Source organism: Callithrix jacchus, chromosome 10 (genome assembly GCF_049354715.1).
Source record: "Callithrix jacchus isolate 240 chromosome 10, calJac240_pri, whole genome shotgun sequence".
NCBI lineage: Eukaryota > Metazoa > Chordata > Mammalia > Primates > Cebidae > Callithrix > Callithrix jacchus.
The window spans coordinates 35,314,908-35,334,880 of NC_133511.1; the positions used below are offsets into that span (position 1 = coordinate 35,314,908).

At 41.8% G+C, this 19,973-nt stretch overlaps 1 long non-coding RNA gene across 1 annotated transcript; it reads right to left on the reverse strand.

Annotated features, from left to right (window-relative positions):
- Positions 1 to 10,494: 10,494 nt before the first annotated feature.
- LOC118145634 (uncharacterized) lies at positions 10,495 to 18,189 on the reverse strand. The gene is made up of 3 exons (XR_004730918.3): positions 18,140 to 18,189; positions 17,925 to 18,029; positions 10,495 to 10,685 (listed from the first exon to the last, which is right to left on the reverse strand). It is a non-coding gene; the product is annotated as an uncharacterized LOC118145634 (long non-coding RNA).
- Positions 18,190 to 19,973: the final 1,784 nt, after the last annotated feature.

Here is a 19,973-nt window from a genome sequence, read left to right on the forward strand (position 1 = left end):
CAATCCAGCTGCAAGTGCTGAGGTTACTAGGGAGATGCCTACAGCTAGGGGCAGAAAAGCAGCTTGCCTGGTGCGGTGGAGCGGTGCTTGTAGCATTTGGAATTCGGCTGAGGAATATATAGTGAGTCGGGGGACTAAGGTCACTGGGAGGCATAAGAGAGTTGGGGATTGGCCGGTGTGGAGAGTTTTTGTGAGGGTTCTGTTACACCAGAAGAAAGTTCCCTTTGGAGCTGTCAGATTAGTGGTTACCAGTATGGTTTTGTTACAGTTGGAGTAGGTCCGGCCTAGGGAGTAGCATACTGGTAGCTGTGTAAAATCAGGTGGAGTGTAGAGATTTACTTCCTTGATGGGGGAGAAGGGAGAAGTTGAGGCTGAAAGGTTGAGAGGGATGGGGTAGGGGACTGCGTTGAAGGGAGTCTGTCCTAAGGAGGCACACATGAGGCATGAGGTTAGGTCAGTTAATCCTGAGAGGTTAGCTAACTTGATTCCTTCTTTGAGAAAGGTTAGCCAGGAAAACGGAGACGAGTGTGGTTGCAATTGGTTATTTAGAGATTTTTCTTGTAGGTTAATAGCAGAATGGACTTGGTGGACCATACGTACGTATGCCCGCCAAATATACAGGTGGGAAGAGGGATTTGTGGTGGTGCCGAGGTCATATAGGGCAGCTTTCTGGGGGCTTTTCCACCGGTCATTCCAAGGGTCAGGTATGAGATGAGAATACCGTGTATAACCGGTTCTGACATTTCCTTCTCCATCTACGTCTGGAACAATTTTGAACCGGGCAGGAATGTTTGGGTGCCGCTGTATGTCAAGGGCTGCATGCAGAGAGCAATCACCCCAGGTGCAGCCCATGCAGGAGCGCCAGGGAGTATCACTGCATCTTCCTGATGGTTGGTCATAATTGAAACATATGACAGGTAAAACCCCAATTCCTTCATGGACATTGTAAAATTTAGTGAAGTTTAGGTATATGGTGCTTTGGCACCCAGCTGCGGGGCAGTCAGCAGTTGCCAGAAGATGGTTGTGGCTGTATGGGGGGGGTGTTACAGATAAAGGTGGTTTTGGTATAGTTTTCAGTTAGGAAAAATCTCCATCTGTGGGGGTGTGGCTGCTAGGCCCTGGTAAGTTTGACAGATAAAGGGCCAGTAGGAACAGCCTTCCAGCATGAGGAGGGTCCATGAGGGGCCTTTTTTACCCGAGACAGGTGAACCCAAGATGGGACTTCAGTGACTTTTATGGCCGATGGAGTAGTGAGGATGATGGTATATGGTCCCTCCCACTTGGGCGAGAGGGACTTTGGGGAGAGGGATTTAATAAGAATTAAGTCTCCAGAGGAGACTTTTTGTGTACTTTCGGATGGCTGGGTGGGTTGGGGAAGAGAGGCATCTGCGTGCTCTTGGAGAAGGTTTCGAAGAAGAGTAAAGTAGGGGAGGTAACTGTCTAGAGGAGTGGTTTCTGGCGGTGGGGGAGTTGAAAGTAGGAAGGGGCGACCATACAGCAGCTCAAATGGGCTAAGCTGTGATGGGCCTCGGGGGCTTGCTCTTAACCTGGTGAGGGTGATAGGAAGCAAGGTTACCCAGGATTGGCGGAGCTCAAGCATGAGCTTGGTCAGATGCTCCTTTATTAGGCCATTGGCCCATTCCACCTTACCAGAGGACTGAGGATGGTAGGCAGCGTGTAGCTTCCACTGAATTCCTAGAGAGGTAGAAACAGCATTAGTGACTTTGGAGATAAAGGCTGGGCCGTTGTCTGACTGTATGGTGGCCGGGAGTCCAAAGCGTGGGACGATGTCTTGAATGAGATGAGTGGCCACTGTCCTGGCAGACTCAGAGGCTGTGGGGTAAGCTTCAATCCAGCCTGAAAAAGTGTCAACAATGGTTAGCAGATATTGGTACTTTTTGTGCTTTGGCATATGGGTAAAATCGATTTGCCAGTCTTGGCCAGGTAGGAACCCACGTAGCTGATGAAGCTGGCGCCGAGGATGACAGGAACCCTGGGAATTAGTTTTCATGCAGACAGTACAGGAGGACTGGACTTCCTGTATGGTACTGAGGAGGTGGTGGGGGTGAAAAAGTGGGTTGAGGAACTGGTATAGGGCTTTAGGTCCAATGTGGAGTGAATTGTGGATGTCTTGGATTATTTGGTACCTTTGCTTTTCGGGGAGGATGAGGAGGTTATGCTTGAAGGCCCAGTCATCCTTGAACCATACCCTGGGGGTAGACTGGAGGATCTGAAGTTCTGAGGTGGAGTATTGGGGGCTATATGACTTGGACAAGAAACAGAGAGTGGAAGTGGGTGGTGGATGGTTTCTTGCTGTATCTTTAGCCACTCTGTCTGCACAGGCATTCCCCACGGCTTCGGGTGAGTTCAGGGACTGATGCCCTTTACAGTGGATGGTGGCTACCTTGCTAGGGAGTTGAACAGCCTGGATAAGGGCAGCAATGAGTTTTACATTGAGGACAGGCGTGCCCTTAGTGGTGAGGAAGCCTCGTTCTTTCCAGATCATGCAGTGTGAGTGAGCTATGAGGAAGGCGTACTTGGAGTCAGTATATATATTTACTTCTTTGTTCTGGGACCAGGATAGGGCCCAGGTGAGGGCGACCAGTTCAGCCTGTTGTGAAGTGGTCCCAAGAGGAAGGGAGTGGGTTTCTATAATTTCAGAGTGAGTTACTATAGCATGGACTGCTCTCCGTGGCCTGGTGGGATGGGGTATAGAGCTGCCATCAACGAATAGGGTGATGGAGGCAGATGGTAGGGGTTGAGGGAGCAAGTCGGGGCGAGGGGACTGGGCTATTTTGAGGATTTCAGTACAGGAATGTAGGGGGCTGGCGTATGGAGGGCAAGGGAGGAGGGTAGCCAGGTTTAACGAGGAGCAGTGGGAGAGAGTGATGTTGGGGTTCTCAACAAACAGTAGGTGAAGCAGTTGGATACGGGAGGGCCCAAGGTGGGGCAGGGAGTGTTGACTGAGCAGCTCGGTCAACCTCTGTGGAGAAAAGACTTGGAGTGGGAGTTGTAAATTGATCTTAAGAGCTTCTGTGGTTAGGGTGACGGCGGCAGCTAGGGCTCTAAGACATGGTTGCCATCCTCACTCAGTTGGGTCAAGTTGTCTAGACAGGTAGGCTATGGGCAGAAGGGTCTTTCCTACTGGTTGGACTAGCACTCCTACAGCTGTGTGTTGTTTTTCATCCATGTATAACTGGAAGGGTAAGTTGGGATTAGGCAGGACTAGGCTGGTGGAGGTACATAGGGCGTTAAGCAGTGACTTGAATGCCTGGTTGACAGAACCTGGTGAGGAGAGTGGTCCCTCGGGGGCTTCTGCAGCAGCATGGTATAGGGGTTTAGCTAGCAAAGCATAATTAGGTACCCAGTGGTGAAAATACCCTACTAGTTCTAGGAAGGAGAGGATTTCTTTCACTGACTCAGGGGCCTGGAGCGCTTTTAAGGCTTGTAGTCGGTCAATTGTGATGGACCGTCACCCAGGCATGAGCTGTATACCTAGGTAGGTGATGGTGGGTGAGGCTATTTGTGCTTTGGTTGGTGACACCTGGTATCCCCTATCTCCTAGGAAATTGAGTAGGGCGGTGGTGGCCTGGATACACTCTTGGCGAGTGGGAGAGCAAATAAGAAGGTCATCTACGTACTGGAGGAGGTGAGAGGGCTTGAGGTTGCAGTGGAGTAGGTCGGTGGTGAGTGCCTGGCCGAATAGGTGCAGGCTATCTAGGAAGCCCTGTGGAAGGACTGTCCAGGCCAGTTGTTGGGACATGATCATAAGGGGATCATCCTAAGTGAAGGCAAAGATAAAGTAGGAGTTGGGGTGTAGAGGTATAGTAAAGAAGGCATCTTTTAGGTCTAAGACTGAGAAACAGGTGGTCCCTGGGGGAATGTTAGAGAGAATGGTGTATGGGTTGGGGACAACTGGATGTATGGGAATTACGGCTTCATTGATTAAGTGCAAGTCCTGGACCAGTCTATATTGTCCCGAGGGTTTTTGTACTGGGAGGATGGGGGTATTACATGGGGAGTTAATGGGGATTAGGAGGCCTTGACCTTTTAGTTTCTCTATGATGGGTCGGATACCCATATGGTGGGCTTTAGAGATGGGAAATTGAAGGCAGGAGAGAAAACGAGGCGAGGAGTCTTTAAGGCGGACTTGAACTGGCTGGTGGTGTGTAGCTACAGATGGGTTGTTAATGTCCCAGACCTGAGGGTGGACTCCGGGGAGTAGTTCAGATAGGGCTTTTTGGGGTTCGGTATCTGAGGTGAGGGCTAGGAGAAAGAGGCTGTGTGGGTTGGCAGTGGGGAAGGTTATGACGGCCTTTAACTTTGAAAGGATGTCTCATCCCAGAAGGGGTACTGGGTAGTTGGGGATTATTAAAAAGGAGTGAGTAAATGGAGTGGAGTTATATGAGCACATGAGTGGTGGGGTTTGGTAGGGGATACTCGGGGTCCCGTCGATTCCCATGACCGAGACCTGGGAAGGGGTGAGACGGCCAGAATAGGAAGGAAGTATGGAGTAGGTAGCCCCTGTGTCAAGCAAGAAGGAGACACTTTTACCCGCTACCTGAAGTGTGACTCTAGGCTCGGCGAGGGTAACCGGAGTCGGAAAGCCAGGGCCCCGCTAGTCGTCTAGCAGCCCTAGTAGACTGGGGAATGGAGCTCCCTCGGAGGTCAGCTCCTGGCAGACAGGCTCCTCCCTACCGAGGGTGACTGCCAGCTGCATAACGCCAGTGTGTCTGTTTTGAGGAACTGGCACCCTGGGGAAGCTGGGGCAGTCTGACTTCCAGTGTCCCGGGAGCTGACAGATAGGACAAGGCTTAGTTGGTGGCCGTGGTTGTGGACAGGCCTGGGACCAGTGTCCTTCCTTTCCACATTTGAAACATGCCCCTGGAGGGGCATGGGTTTCGGCCTTGGGCTTCTGGTTCCCTGCTGGCCTTAGGGCCGCCACTAGGGCTTGGGTCTGGAGGGCAGCCTTCTGCTTGATGCGAGTTTGGCGGGCAGCCTCAGCCGCATCTTCCCTGGCATTGAATACTTTAAAGGCCATTTTTACCAGGTCTTGGATGGGAGTCTCTGGCCCCTCTTCTGCTTTCTTTAGTTTCTTTCTTATGTCGGGTGCTGATTGGGAGATAAAATGGGAGGTTAATACAGTGTCCCCGTTTTGGGAGGCTGGATCTAGCCGAGTGTACCGGACTAGGGCTTCTTGTAAGTGGGTGAGAAAGAGGGCAGGATTCTCATCGAGTAGTTGGGTGATTTCTCTTAGTTTATCATAGTTTACAACTTTGTTAGATACAGTATCCATTCCCCTGAGGAGGTATCTAATCATGCAGTCTCTCTTGGGTATATCAGACCCTCGACTAGCCTGATAGTCCCATTGGGGGTCTTCACCTGGGATTACTTCGGGGCCTAAGGGGATCTGGTTATCTATAGCATGATCTTTATCTGCTTGGTTTCTGGCTGCAGCTAGGATGCGCTTGTGTTCCTCTACTGTGAGGGTGGAGGTACAGATAACGCGAATATCATGCCAAGTAAGGCTATATGCTTGAGTGAGGTATTGGAATTCCTTAATATAGGTGGAAGGGTAGGCTGAGAAGGATCCTAAACGTTTCTCAATTTGGGACAGGTCTTGGAGTGAGAAAGGAACATGGACCCTGACTAAACCTTCAGCGCCTGCTACTTCTCGGAGTGTGGCCAGGATAGTTGGTTGGTTGAGAGCGGGTGTGGTCTGCCACTGGAGAGGCAAGAGGAAGTGCGGCCTCCGAGGGAAGGGGGCCCAGAGGGAGTAGAGGAAGAGCGAGGCATGGCCTCTGAGGTAGGAGGTGCAGAGGGAGTGGGGGAAGGGCGTGCTGTTGATGGCGACTGGTTGCCGAGGTTGGCAGGAGGGGACAGATGTTCAGGCAGATCTTCCAGTGAGGAGTAGGGAGGGGGAGAGGTAGTGGAGGAAGACTTACGAGGGGTACGAGCTAAGAGGATTTGGTAGGTGGAGCAGGAAGAACATAGGTCAGGGTGGGTACGGAGGTCCCAAAAAGACTGAACGTAAGGAATTTCATTGTCTTTGCCCATGCAGCAACAAAAATTGTCAAGATCTCAGTGGGTGTTGAAATAGAAAGTGCCAGTCGGGGGCCAATGTGACTGGTTACTGAGTTTGTATTGGGGCCAAGTCACCTGGGATAGGAAGACAAGCTTTTTCTTTCTGAGGGTTTGGGAGTATCCCAATTTGGTAAAATTTCACAGCAAGCACCCAAGGGGGGTGCTGGAAAGTATTTTGGACTCCGAATTTCCCATGGCAGGCGCAGCTACAGACCCTCCAGCGCAGTTGGGTAGATGCAAAGAAAAGGCGTCCCCTTTCATTGCAAATTCCCCAGAGTACAGTTAAGTACGGTTAGGGAAGTGGTCAGAGGGGTGTCCCCCATCTGGCAGCTACCCCTCGGAAGGCTCCTGGAGCCAGAACGGAGGACTACCTTGGCTCGGCCGAGACTAGGTGAGGAGTCCGTGCGGAACGCCAGAGGGGAGCAACTGCACCATGCCGTAGGAGGAGGAAAAGGGGGGGGGGTAAAGCAAGAAAAATCTTGGCTTACCTTAATCGGAGCATGGAGGTGGCAGGGCCAGTGTTGGGTAGGTCGGGGGAGGGGCCATGACTGGGCCAACAGCTCCAGCTCCTGGGTTTCAGCACCACTTGTCCGACCTACCCTCTGCGGGAGGACTGAGCTCGTTCGGAAAAAACCGGACCGCAGGTTAGAAGAAAGTCTTAAGTTCAGGCTTTATTGAGAGGAAAGAGCCTCTGGGCAGGCCAGCCGGGAAAAAGAGGAAAATGGCCACGCTGCTCAGAGGAGCAGGGTTCTTTTATAGGGAGCTGCAGGGCCAAGGGAGTGGGGAAGCCGAGAGAGCCGAGGTGGCGGGCAATGGTTGGTCAGTTTAAACCACTGGGTGGGAAGCTGGGCGGTGGGAAGCTGGGGAGTGCTAATGAGGCAGGCAGTGATTGGTCAGCTGGTTGCCGGGCGGGAGGTGGCTGCAGCCGGGCGGGAAGGCTAGAGCGGTATGTAGAGTGAGAGATAAGGGAGCTTCTTTGTGGGGGAGGGAAAGAGAGCTTTCACGATAGGGGCAGAGTTTTCCAAACACTTAGGATAATGCCAATTTCCCCAAAACCTACCCAGCCTATGCTTCCCTAAAACTTAGTATGTGTACGCACATACACACATATAAGTGCCATGGTTTATGAAAATAGAAAATTCAGGCAATTTGTTTCTGTTGGTATCATCAAAACACTTTCTCCCTCTTGAAGTATTTGGACATAGAAGGCATGTATTTTCATTTAAAATGTGTTTGAATGTACTTTTGACTACGACTCATTGAAAAGCCAAAATTTAAACCATGTATTAATAAATAAGAATACAGATCACACAGAGGATATTGCTCATAAAACAAAATTTGGTGGCCATTTTTACTCCATTTGTTTGCTAAACATGTCTTATGACTCCAAATTTATTCTAATTGCTTAATATATTTTGTTAGCTGAAATAACCCAAGGGGAAAAAGATGTATTATGTTTATGGACTATGCAATGATGCTACAACTGTAATTATTTTTGTTTCAATATGGTTTGATTGTGTCTTATGGGAATATCCCCTATTTTTTTTTTTGGAGTTAAAATTATATTATTATAATTAGCAATTTAAAATAATCAATGACTAGTCATGTAAATTTGAACAAGATATCTCTTAGCCTCAGTTTCCTCATGTATAAAATTGGGAAAATTCTACCTATCTGGCATGATTAAGCGTGAGAATATATGTGACACCAGGCACAGTGTGTGGTACTTAGTAGGAACCCAATAAACTTAAGCCCTTCCCCTTTCATTTAAGCAAAACAGAAAGCTACTAGTGAAATAAATTTGGTTTAAAATCATTGGAAAATTTTTTCACATGAATTAAAACTTCCACAGTTTAGGAATTAAATCATAATTTTGACAGATGCAATTAATATGTATGTGCTTTTAATTTCATAGTAGCAGAATATGTTGCCTTCTTCTAGGGAGTTAGGGCAGGTAGCAGGCAAAAAATCATATGGTTGTGTACATTCTACAGATAATTCCAAATAAAGAGTTTCAAAAAGGATTTTGAGAACATTTTTGGAGCATTCTTGGATTGCTGGGCAGCATTCTTGGAAGCATCACAGTGTCAAAATGGAGACTTTTCAAAATGGAGTGAGTGCTCACAAGATACAATATCTGGTTGTGTGAAAGTGTGTATCACTTTCCCATTTATTCTCTCTCTCTCCTGCTCCACTATGTGAAGACAATGCTTGCTTTCTCTTCACCTTCTGGCATAATTGTAAGTTTTCTGATGCCATTCCAGAAGCAGAAGCCTGTATAGCCTGCAGAACCCTGAGCTGATTAAATCTCTTTTCTTTATAAAATACCCAGTCTCATATACGTCTTTATAGCAGTGTGAGAATTGACTAGTACAGAAAATTGGTACCAGAGAAGTGGGGCATTGCTATAAATATACCTGAAAATGTGGAAGCAGCTTTGAAACGGGGTAACAGGCAGAGGTTGGAGCAGTTTATAGGGCTTAGAAAAGGAGGGGAAGATGAGGGAAAGTTCAGAACCTCATAGAAACTTGTTGAATGGTTTTGATGGAAATGGTGATAGTGATAGGGACAGAGAAGGCCAAGCTGATGAAGTCTCAAATGGAGATGAGAAACTTACTGGGAAATGGAATAAAGGTTATTCTTGCTAGGCTTTAGCAAAGAGACTGGCAGCCTTGTGCCCTGGTGTAGAGCTCTGTGGAACTCTGAACTTGATATAGAGTATCTAGTAGAAGAAATTTCTAAACAGCAATCTGTTCAAGATGTAGCCTGGCTGCTTCTAAAATCCTGCACTATTTTGCATTAAAACAAAATGACCTGAAACTGGAACTTAAAAGGGAATAAAAGATTGAAAAATGTGCAGTCAGGCCATGTGGTAGAAAAGAAAAACACATTTCAGGGGAATAATTCAAGACAACTGCAGAAATTTGCATAAGTGAAGAGGAGCTGAATGTCTGTAGCCAAGACAATGGGGAAAATGCCTCAAAGGCATTTCAGAGACATTCATGTCATCCCCTCCCATAACAGGCCCAGAAGCCCAGGAGGGAAACATAGTTTTATGGGCCAGGCTCTAGGCCTTGCTGCTCTGCGTAACCTCAGAACATGGCACCCTGTGTCCTAACTACTCCAGCTCCAGTCAAGGTTAAAAGGGGCCAAGGTACAACTAAGACCACTGATCCAGAGGGTGTAAGCCAGGAGCTGCCAAGACTTCCATGTGGTGTTAAACCTATGGGTATTCAGAGGGCAAGAGCTGAGGCTTGGGAGCCTCTGCCTAGATTTTAGAGTGTGTATGGAAATGCTTGGATGTCCAGGCAGTGTCTGCTGTGGGGATGGAGTCCTCATGGAGAACTCTAATAAGGCACTGCAGAGGGGACATGTGGAGTTTTGGAGCCTCCACACAGAGTCCCCAAGGGTGCACTGCCTGGTGGAGCTGTTGAAGGAGGGCCACTGTTCTCTAGATCCCAGATCCACTGAGAGTTTTTACTGTTTGCCTGCAAAAGCTACAGACACTCAACTCCAGCCCTTGAAAGCACCCAGGAGGGCAGCTGTATTCTGCAAAGTCACAGGGATGGAGCTTCCCAAGACCATGAGATACCACTTTTTGCATCACTGTCACCTGGATGTGAGACATGGATTCAAGAAGATCATTTTGGAACTTTAAGGTTTAATGACTGTCCTATTGGATTTTAGAATTGCATGAGACCTGTGGCCCTTTTGTTTTGACCAATTTCTCCTGTTTCGAATGAATGTACTTCCCCAATGCCTGTACCTTCATTGTATCTAGAAAGTAACTAACTTGCTTTAGGTTTTACAGACTTATAGACAGATGGGACCTTCCTTGTCTCAGATGAAATTTTGGACTTGAACTTTTGAGTTAATGCTGGAATAAGTAAAGATTTGGGGGAAATGTTGGGAAGGCATGACTGCATTTTGAAATGTGAGAGAGACATGATTTTGGGAGAGGCCAGGGGTGAAATAATATGGTTTGGCTCTGTGTGTGTCCCTACCAAATCTCATGTTGAATTATAATCCCCCAGTGTTGGCTGAAGGACCTGGTGGTATGTTATTGGATCATGCGGATGGATTTTCCCCTTACTGTTCTTGCGATAGTGAGTGAGTAGTCATAAAATCTGATTGTTTAAAAGTGTGTAGCACTTATCCCTTCACTCTCTCCTGCACCACTATGTAAAGATGGTGCTTGCTTCCCCTTCATCTTCTGCTATGACTGTAAGTTTCCTGAGGCCTCTCCATGACCAGAAACCTGTACAGCCTACAAAACTGTGAGCTGATTAAACTTTTTTCTTTATCAACTGCCTCATCTTAAGCATGTTGTTATAGCAGTATGAGGACTGACTAATATAGTAGCTATTCATTCAAAATATACCTTTCATAACAGAATAAAATTAGCACTAATTTTGAGTTAAATTTTTCACGGAATTCTACCGAACTTTTTTTTTTAATCACATCCTAGGGGCTTTGAACAAGAGAAATTATTTCTTTTTCGCTCTTCATGTTCATCTTGGGTAAACTGGAGATTCTCATGCATGTATTTCTCCATAGCATTCCAGGCTTAACAGCAGCACTGTCTGGAAAGTTACCAGGTGCTGTATCAGAGGAAAAGCAAGAGCATTGTTATTGCTAAACCTTTATATCTACATACTCAGTGTTGCTTACAGATGACATTTTTAAAATTTTACTTTAAGTTCTGAGATACATGTGCAGAATGTGCAGGTCTGTTACATAGGTATACATGTGCTATAGTGGTTTGCTGTACCTGTCAACCCATCATCTAGGTTTAAAGCCCCGTATGCATTAGGTATTTGTCCTAATGCTCTCCCACCCCTTGCGCCCCCAAACCCCAGCAGGCCCAAGTGTGTGATGTTCCTCTCCCTGTGTCCATGTGTCTTCATTTTTCAACTCCCACTTATAAGTGAGCATGTTCAGTGTTTAGTTTTCTGTTCCTCGGTTAGTTTGCTGAGATTGATGGCTTCCAGCTTCATCCATGTCCTTGCAAAGGACATGAACTCATTCTTTTTTATGACTGCAGAGAATCCCGTGATGTATATGTGCCATGTTTTCTTTATCCGGTCTGTCATTGATAAACATTTAAATTGGTTCGAAGTCTGTGCTATTGTAAATAGTGTTACAATAAACATACATGTGCATATGTCTCTATAGTAGAATGATTTATAATCCTTTGGGTATATACCCAGTAATGGGATTGCTGGGTCAAGTGGTTCTGGTCTGAGATTTCTTGAGGAATTGCCACACTATTTTCCATAAAGATTGAACTAATCTATACATCCACCAACAGAGTAAAAGCTTTCTATTTCTCCACAGCCTCAGCAAAAGCTGTTGTTTCCTGACTTTTTAATAATTACCATTCTTACTGATGTGAGATGGTATCTTATTGTGGTTTTGATTTATATTTCTCTAATAATCACTGATGATGAGCTTTTTTTCTTTCCTTTTTTCTCATATAAATTTTATTTATTTATTTTTAATTGTACCTTAAGTTCTGGGGTACATGTGCAGATCTGGAAGGATTGTTGTGTAGGTACACACATGCCATAGTGGTTTGCTCTTTCCATCCCCGCAACACCTACATCAGGTTAGGAAGAATGAATACCTTGAAAATGGCCATACTGCCAAAAGTAATTTATAGCATCAATGTTATCCCCATCAAACTACCACTTACCTTCTTCACAGAACTGGAAAAAAACACTTTAAACTTCATATGGAACCAAAAGAGAGCCTGCATAGCCAAGACAATCCTAAGCAAAAAAACAAAGCTGGAGACATCACACTACCTGCCTTCAAACTGTACTACAAGGCTACAGTAATCAAAACAGCGTAGTACTGGTACCAAAACAGATATAGACCAGTGGAACAGAACAGAGGTCTTAGAACAAACGCCACACATCTTCAACTATCTGATCTTTGACAAACTGGACAAAAACAAGCAATGGGGAAAAATTCCCTGTTTAATAAATGGTGTTGGGAAAACTGGCTAGCAATGTGCAAAACCTGAAACTGAACCCCTTCCTTACACGTTACACCAAAATTAACTCCAGATGGATTAAAGACTTAAACATAAGGCCTAACACCATAAAAAACCTAGAAGAAAACCTAGGCAAAACCTTTTAGGACATAGGTATAGGCAAGGACTTCATGACTAAAACACCTAAAACAATGGCAACAAAAGCCAAAATAGACAAATGGGATCTAGTTGAACTTAAGAGCTTCTGCACAGCAAGAGAAACAATCAATAGAGTGAATCAGCACCCAACAGAATGGGGAAAAAATTGCAATTTACCGGTCTGACAAAGGGCTAATATCCAGAATCTACAAAGAACTGAAACAGATTTACAAGAAAAAAACAATCAAATTCAAAAGTGGGCAAAGGATATGAACAGGCACTTTTCAAAGGAAGACATATATGGGGTCAAAAAACATAAAAAATGCTCATCATCACTAGTTATAAGGGAAATGCAAATCAAAACCACATTAAGATACCTCTTCATGCCAGTCAGAATGGTGATCATTAAAAAAATCTGGAGACAACAGATGCTGGAGAGGATGTGGAGAAATAGAAACACTTTTACACTTTTTCAACTAGTGTAAATTAGTTCAACCATTGTGGAAGACAATGTGGTATTTCCTCAAGGATCTAGAAATAGAAATTCCATTTGACCCAGCAATCCTATTACTGGGTATATACCCAAAGGATTATAAATCTTTCTCTTGTAAAGACACATGCACATGTATGTTCATTGCAACACTGTTTACAGCAGCAAAGACCTGGAACCAACCCAAATGCCCATCAGTGATAGACTGGATAAAGAAAATGTGACACATATACATCATGGAATACTATGCATCCTTCAAAAGGATGAGTTCATGTCCTTTGTTTGGGTATGGATGAATCTGGAAACCATCATTTTCAGCAAACTAACACAAGAACAGAAAACCAAATACCACATGTTCTCACTCATAGGCAGGTGTGAGACAATGAGAACACATGAGCATAGGGAGGGGAACATTGCACACTGGGGTCTATTGGGGGTGGTGGGCTAGAGGAAGGTTGAGCTTTTTTTTCATGTTTGTTGGCTTCATAAAAGTTTTTTTTTTTTTAAGAAGCATCTGTTCCTATCCTTTGCTCACTTTTTGAAGGATTTATTATTTTTGTATTTTTGTAAATTTGTTTAAGTTCTTTGCAGATTCTGGATATTAGATCTTTGTCAGATGGGTAGCTTGCAAAAATTTTCTCCCATTCTGTAGGATACCTATTCACTCTGATGATAGTTTCTTTTGCTGTTCAGAAGCTCTCTAGTTTAATTAGATCCCATATGTCAATTTTGGCTTTTGTTGCCATTGCTTTTGGTGTTTTAGCCATGAAGTCTTTGCTTATGCCTATGTCTTGAATGGTATTGCCTAGGTTTCTGTATACAGTTTTTAAGGTTTTGGGTTTTGCACTTAAGTCTTTAATCCATCTTGAATTATTTTTTCTATAAGGAAGGGATTCAGTTTCTGTTTTCTGCATATGGCTGGCCAGTTTTCCAGCACCCTTTATTAAATAGAAAAGCCTTTCCCCATTACTTGTTTTTGTCAGGTTTGTTGAAGATCAGATGGTTGTAGATGTGTTGTGTTATTTCTGAGGTCTCTGTTCTGTTCCATTGGTTTATATATCTGTTTTGGTATCAGTACCATACTGTTTTGGTTACTGTAGCCTTGTAGTATAGTTTGAAGTCAGGTAGAGTGATGCCTCCAGGTTTGTTCTTTTTGTTTAGGTTTGTCTTGGCTATATCAGCTCTTTTGTGGTTCCATATGAAATTTAAAGTAGTTTTTTCTAATTCTGTGAAAAAAGTCACTGGTAGCTTGATGGGAATAGCATTAAATCTATAAATTACTTGGGTAGTATGGCCATTTTCACGATATTAATTCTTCCTATCCATGAGTATGGAATGGTTTTCCATTTGTTTGTGTCCTCTCTTATTTCATTGAGTGGTGGTTTGTATTTATCCTTGAAGAGGTCTTTCACATCCCTTTTAAGTTGTATCCTCAGTATTTTATTCCCTTTGTAGCATTGTGAATGGGGGTTAACTCATAATTTTGCTCTTTGCTTGTCTATTGTTGGTGTATAGGAATGCTTGTAATTTTTGCACATTAATTTTGTATCCTGATACTTTGCCAAAACTGCTTATCAGCTTAAGATAAGCAGCTGAGATGATCAGGTTTTCTAAATATACTATCACATCATCTACAAAAGAGACAATTTGATTTCCTGTATTCCTGTTTGAATACCATTTATTTCTTTCTCTTGTCTGATTGCCCTGCCCAGAACTTCCAGTACTATGTTGAATAGGAGTGGTGAGAGAAGGCATCCTTTTCTTGTGCCAGTTTTCCAAGGGAATGCTGCTAGCTTTTGCCCATTCAATATAACATTGGTTGTGGATTTGTTATAAAAAGCTCTTGTCATTTTGAGATATGTTCCATCAATACCTAGTTCATTGAGAATTTTAGCATGAAGGGATGTTGAATTTTCTCGAAGGTCTTTTCTGCATCTATTGAGATAATCATGTGGTTTCTGTCATTGGTTCTGTTTATGTGATGGATTATGCTTATTGATTTGAATATTTTAAACCAGCCTTATATTCTAGGGATGACTTCAACTTTAATGTGGTTGATAAGCTTTTGGATATGCTGCTGGATTGTGTGCCAGTTTTTTTGTTTCTTTGTTTCTTTTTTTTTTTTTCTTTAGGATTTTTGTATTGATGTACATCGGGGATATTGGACTGATATTTTTCTTGTTGTGGTGTCTCTGCTGGGTTTTGGTATCAGTATGATGCTGGTCTCATAAAATGAGCAAGGGAGAAGTTCCTCTCTGTCTATTGTTTGGAATCATTTCAGAAGGAGTGGAACCAGCTCCTCTATTTACCTCTGGTAGAATTCAGCTGTGAATCAATCTGGTCTGAAGCTTTTTTTTGGTTGTTAGCCTGTTAATTACTGACTCAATTTCAGAATTTGTTATTGATCAATTCAGGGATTCAACTTCTTCTTGGTTTAGTCTTGGCAGGGTGTATGTGTCCAGGAATTTATCCATTTCTTCTACATTTTCTAGTTTATCTGGGGGTGTTTTAGTATTCTGATGGTAGTTTGTATTTCTGTGGGATCAGTGGTAATATCCCCTTTATCATTTTTATTTGACTTGTCTATTTGATTCTTTTCTCATTTCTTCTTTATTAGTCTAGCTAGAGGTCCATTTATTTTGTTAATCTTTAAAAAAAAAACCAGCTCCTATATTCGTTAATTTTTTGAAGGGTTTTCTGTGTCCCTATCTCCTTCAGTTCTGCTCTGACCTTAGTTATTTCTTGTCTTCTGCTAGCTTTTTAATGTGTTTTGTCTTGCTTCTCTAGTTCTTTTGTGATGTTGGGGTGTTGATTTTAGATCTTCCAAGCTTTCTGTTGTGAACATTTAGTGCTATAAATTTCTCTCTTAACACTGCTTTAGCTGTGTCCCAGAGATTCTGTTACATTGTCTCTTTGTTATCATTGGTTTCCAATAATCTCTTTATTTCTGCTTTAATTTTGTTATTTACTCAGTAATCATTTGGGAGCAAGTTGTTCAATTTCCTTGTAGTTGTGCAGTTTTGAATGAGTTTCTTAATCCTGAGTTCTAATTTGGTTTCACTGTGGTCTGAGAGGCTGTTTGTTATGATTTCCATTCTTTTGCATTTGCTGAGAAGTGGTCAATTTTAGAATAAGTGTGATGTGGCACTGTGAAGAATGTATATTCTGTTGATTTGAGACGGAGAGTTCTGTAGATGTCTATTAGGTCTGCTTGGTCCAAAGCTGAGTTCAAGTCCTCAATGTTCTTGTTAATTTTCTGTCACGTTGATCTGTCTAATGTTGACAGTGGGTGTTAAAATCTCCCACTATTATTGTGTGGGTGTTTAAGTCTCTTTGTAGGTCTCTGATAACTGGTTTTATGTATCTGTGTGCTCCTGTATTGGGTTCATGTATATTTAGAATAGATAGCTCTTCTTGTTACATTGACCTCTTTACCATTCTGACCTCTTTTGTCTTTTTTGATCTTTTTCAGCTTAATTTCTGTTTTATTAGAGACTAGGATTGCAAGCTATGCTTTTTTTTCTATTTGTTTGATAAATATTCCTCCATCCCTTTATTTTGAGCCTTTGTGTGTCTTTGCAAATGAGATGGGTCTCCTGAATACAGTACTCTGATGGGTCTTAATATGTTATTCAATTTTTCATTCTGCATCTTTTAATTGGGGTATTTAGCCCATTTACATTTAATGTTAATATTGTTAAGTGTTAATTTGATGCTGTCATTATGATGCTGGCTGATTATTTTGCACATTAGTTGATGTCGTTTCTTCATATCATTATGTTTTTATATCTTGGTGCATTTTTGCAGTCGCTGATACCAGTTTTTTGTTTCCATATTTAGTGCTAATTTCAGAAGCTCTTGTAAGGCACGCCTGGTGAAGACAAAATCTGTCAGCATTTGCTTGTCTGGAAAGAATTTTATTTCTCCTTCTCTTATAAAACTTAGTTTGGCTGGTTATGAAATTTTGGGTTGAAAATTCCTTTCTTTAGGAATGTTTAATATTGGCCCCCAGTCTTTTCTGGCTTATAGGGTTTCTGCAGAGAGATCTACTGTTAGTCTGATGGGCTTATTTTTGTATGTAACCTGACCTTTCTCTCTGGCTATCCTAAACACCTTTACCTTTGTTTCAAACTTAGAGAATTTTACAGTTACATTTCCTGATGTTGCTCTTTTTGAGGAGTATCTTGGTGGCTTTTTCCTGTATTTCCTGAATTTGAACATAGGTCTGTCTTGCTAGGTTAGGGAAGTTCTCCTGGATGATATCCTGAAGTGTGTTTTCAAACATGGTTCCATTCTTGTTGTCACTTAAAGGTATATCAATTAATTATAGGTTTGATCTTTTCACAGAGTACCATATTTCTTGGAGGATTTGTTCGTTCCTTTTCGTTCTTTTTTCTCTAACACCTTATTTCAGTAAGTTGATCTTCAATCTCTGATATCCTTTTTTCTGCTTGATCAATTCAGCTATTGATACTTGTGTATGCTTCATTAAGTTCTCATGCTGTGTTTTTCAGCTCCATCAAGTCATTTATGTTCCTCTCTAAACTGGTTATTCTAGTTAATCATTTCTGTAACCCTTTATCAATATTCTTAAATTCCTTGTATTGGGTTAGAACATGCTCCTTTAGCTCAGAGGAGTTCATTATTACCCATCTTCTGAAGCCTACTTCTGGCACTTGTCAGTCTCATTCTACATCCAGTTTTGTGCCCTTGCTGAAGAAGAGTTGCAATCCTTTGGAGGAGAAGAGGCCTTCTGGTTTTTGGAGTTTTCAGCATGTTTGTGCTGATTTTCCCTCATCTTCTTCGATTTGTCTACCTTTGATCTTTGTAGTTTTTAGATTAGAGAAAAAGATAAAGAAAGTCTTTATGACTTGTTTTTTTCTATTTTTTTTTACCCAAACAAGGTGAACAAATGCCATTGATTTTCTCTCTAATCTGAAATTCACATGAGGCATTATGTATCAGGTTCCCACTACTTCTCTTGTGAAAATGGGAAACTATGAACTGTACTGAGCAACAGCAAAACTTTGATTAAGTGAATTATAAAATTAAATTCTGCATTATAACACTCCATGAACTTATAGAATGTATTGTATAGTTTACAGAAGAAAAAGCACTGAAGTTATTTATGACAGATGTTCACTTAAAACATGAAGATTATATTTATATCTGTAGAGGTACTACAAAGTAGTTAAAACCACAAAACTACATTACCTGAATTTCAAACGTAGGACCTATTTGCTCTTTCCTTGGCCTTATTGACTGCAGTACTCTTCACTGATCGTTCAAGGATCATAGGTGAGGGCTGCACCTTGGTTACTGTGAGATTGCCATATATTTTAGTAAGGTTTCATTTATTCTTTTGTCCTTTTCAGTAGAGTAATATAGAAAACAATGAAAAATTGTAAAATTTGGCAACAGAAACAAACCTAGGTTATGGCTGATGACAAAGGTCACTTTTGTTCCTATCTTCTAGGAGTGGTTGAAAAGGAAAAAGAGTTGGTTCAATTAGTAGATGCTGAAAAGATATCTGATCTTATGTAAAGTTATTCAATACATTAACCATTGGTATCAATTTGCAGACAATGAAGAAGCAAGAATATAACTGACCTCTAATCTTCAGATTGCCTTTACAATTGACGCTATGTAGACTTTTAAAAATGTTGATATGGAGCATCCACAATGTGACTTTTACCATGTAACTTTCCCAAATGAAATAGTTTTAGACTGCTCATCCCCTATAGCAAATGTAACAAGGAAAAGTTTTGGCAAGAAATGAACTTTCAGAAAACATGAAACATCTCTTTATTCAAGGCATGGGGAAATATACCAGATGTCAAGTGTCCACTTTAATCAATTAAGCTTATTCCACCCATAATTATTTGCTTTCTATAGGAGATTTGTGAGTCCTCCATAATGGCCCACTTGGATCAAGGCAACATTATTCAGGGATTTGACAACATGTGTAAACTCTTTTTGAATTAATTTTCAAAGTCTTTTGTGACTGGTGTCAATTTGGCAACAGCATTCTTTCATACATCTAGGCTCAAGGTCTAGACTTTGAGAGTTGTTAATGTTAAGAATTTCCTCTCTAACAATTACCTCTTACTTTCCAGAAGACAGAGAAACTGTGAGTATCTCGAATGTTAGAGTAAAAGTAGGCAGAAACCTAAAAGTTTGGTGTTATGAAGTTAACTTTTTGACTGAAAATAACTTTTAATAGCAATACAATTAGAGAGTAAGAGTGAACCTTAGAATCTGCCTCATTCAAGTCCTCCAAAAGCCTATTAATAATAAAATGCTTTTCGTATGTAAATGCGGCACTTATTATACAATGTATCATTTATACTACATAAAAATTGTCATATAGCTGCATTATAGAAGAAAAATAAATTAGTTAAAATGAAAAAATATTGGCTCATGTTTTAAAATTCCTTCTAAAAATAACATATTTATTAAAATTAAACTAAAGAAGCAAAAAAAATTTCAAAACTTAATTTTACTCACTGTTACCCTGAAGAACTCATGAAACTCATGAAAGGACATCATCCTATTGTTCACTGCATTGGATTGAGCACAGTATGATAAAAGCTATTAAAAAAAAATACAGCCCTTTTCTTACCAAAGCCTTTGAGGTTGTATCTAGGGGCCTTGTGTGTGACTTAATGTCCCAAGAAGTCTCTTTTTATTGCAGCTTGTGAGTAACGTTAGAACTTTGTAGAACAAAGGCAATGGCCAGCAAGATAGTGCTTAGGCAGCAGGGTGTCTTCTCTATATTAGGCAGTTCATATTATTGACAGATTCATTATAGGTACAGAGATCACTGATTTTTGTGGTAATCTGTAAATAATTTTCTTAAAATTATCTTTTTAAAAAAAATTGATTAAGGATAAAGAGTCACCCATATTTTGTTGTACAATGCATCAAACCCATATCGAAATGCATTTGCAGGACTCTATGGTTGAAGTTTGGTTTTAAAAATTTTACTTCCTTTTTAGATGTGCCTTTAATAAACTAATCCATTTAGTACAATATGTAATTTTTTGTGTTAACAATATTGCCACCAGTTTTACATCTATAGAAAATAATTTCTTAGGGCCCTATTATCAAAGTCAAAAGTAACAAGTGGTAATGAGAGTTAATTTTATTTGTAGCACTATTAAAAATTTTCTTACATTCATTCACTTAAGTTTTGGTAACATATTTTGGCTAACTGCTTTGGCTATATATACCAAAAAGAATGAGGATTTGGTCAAGGGACTT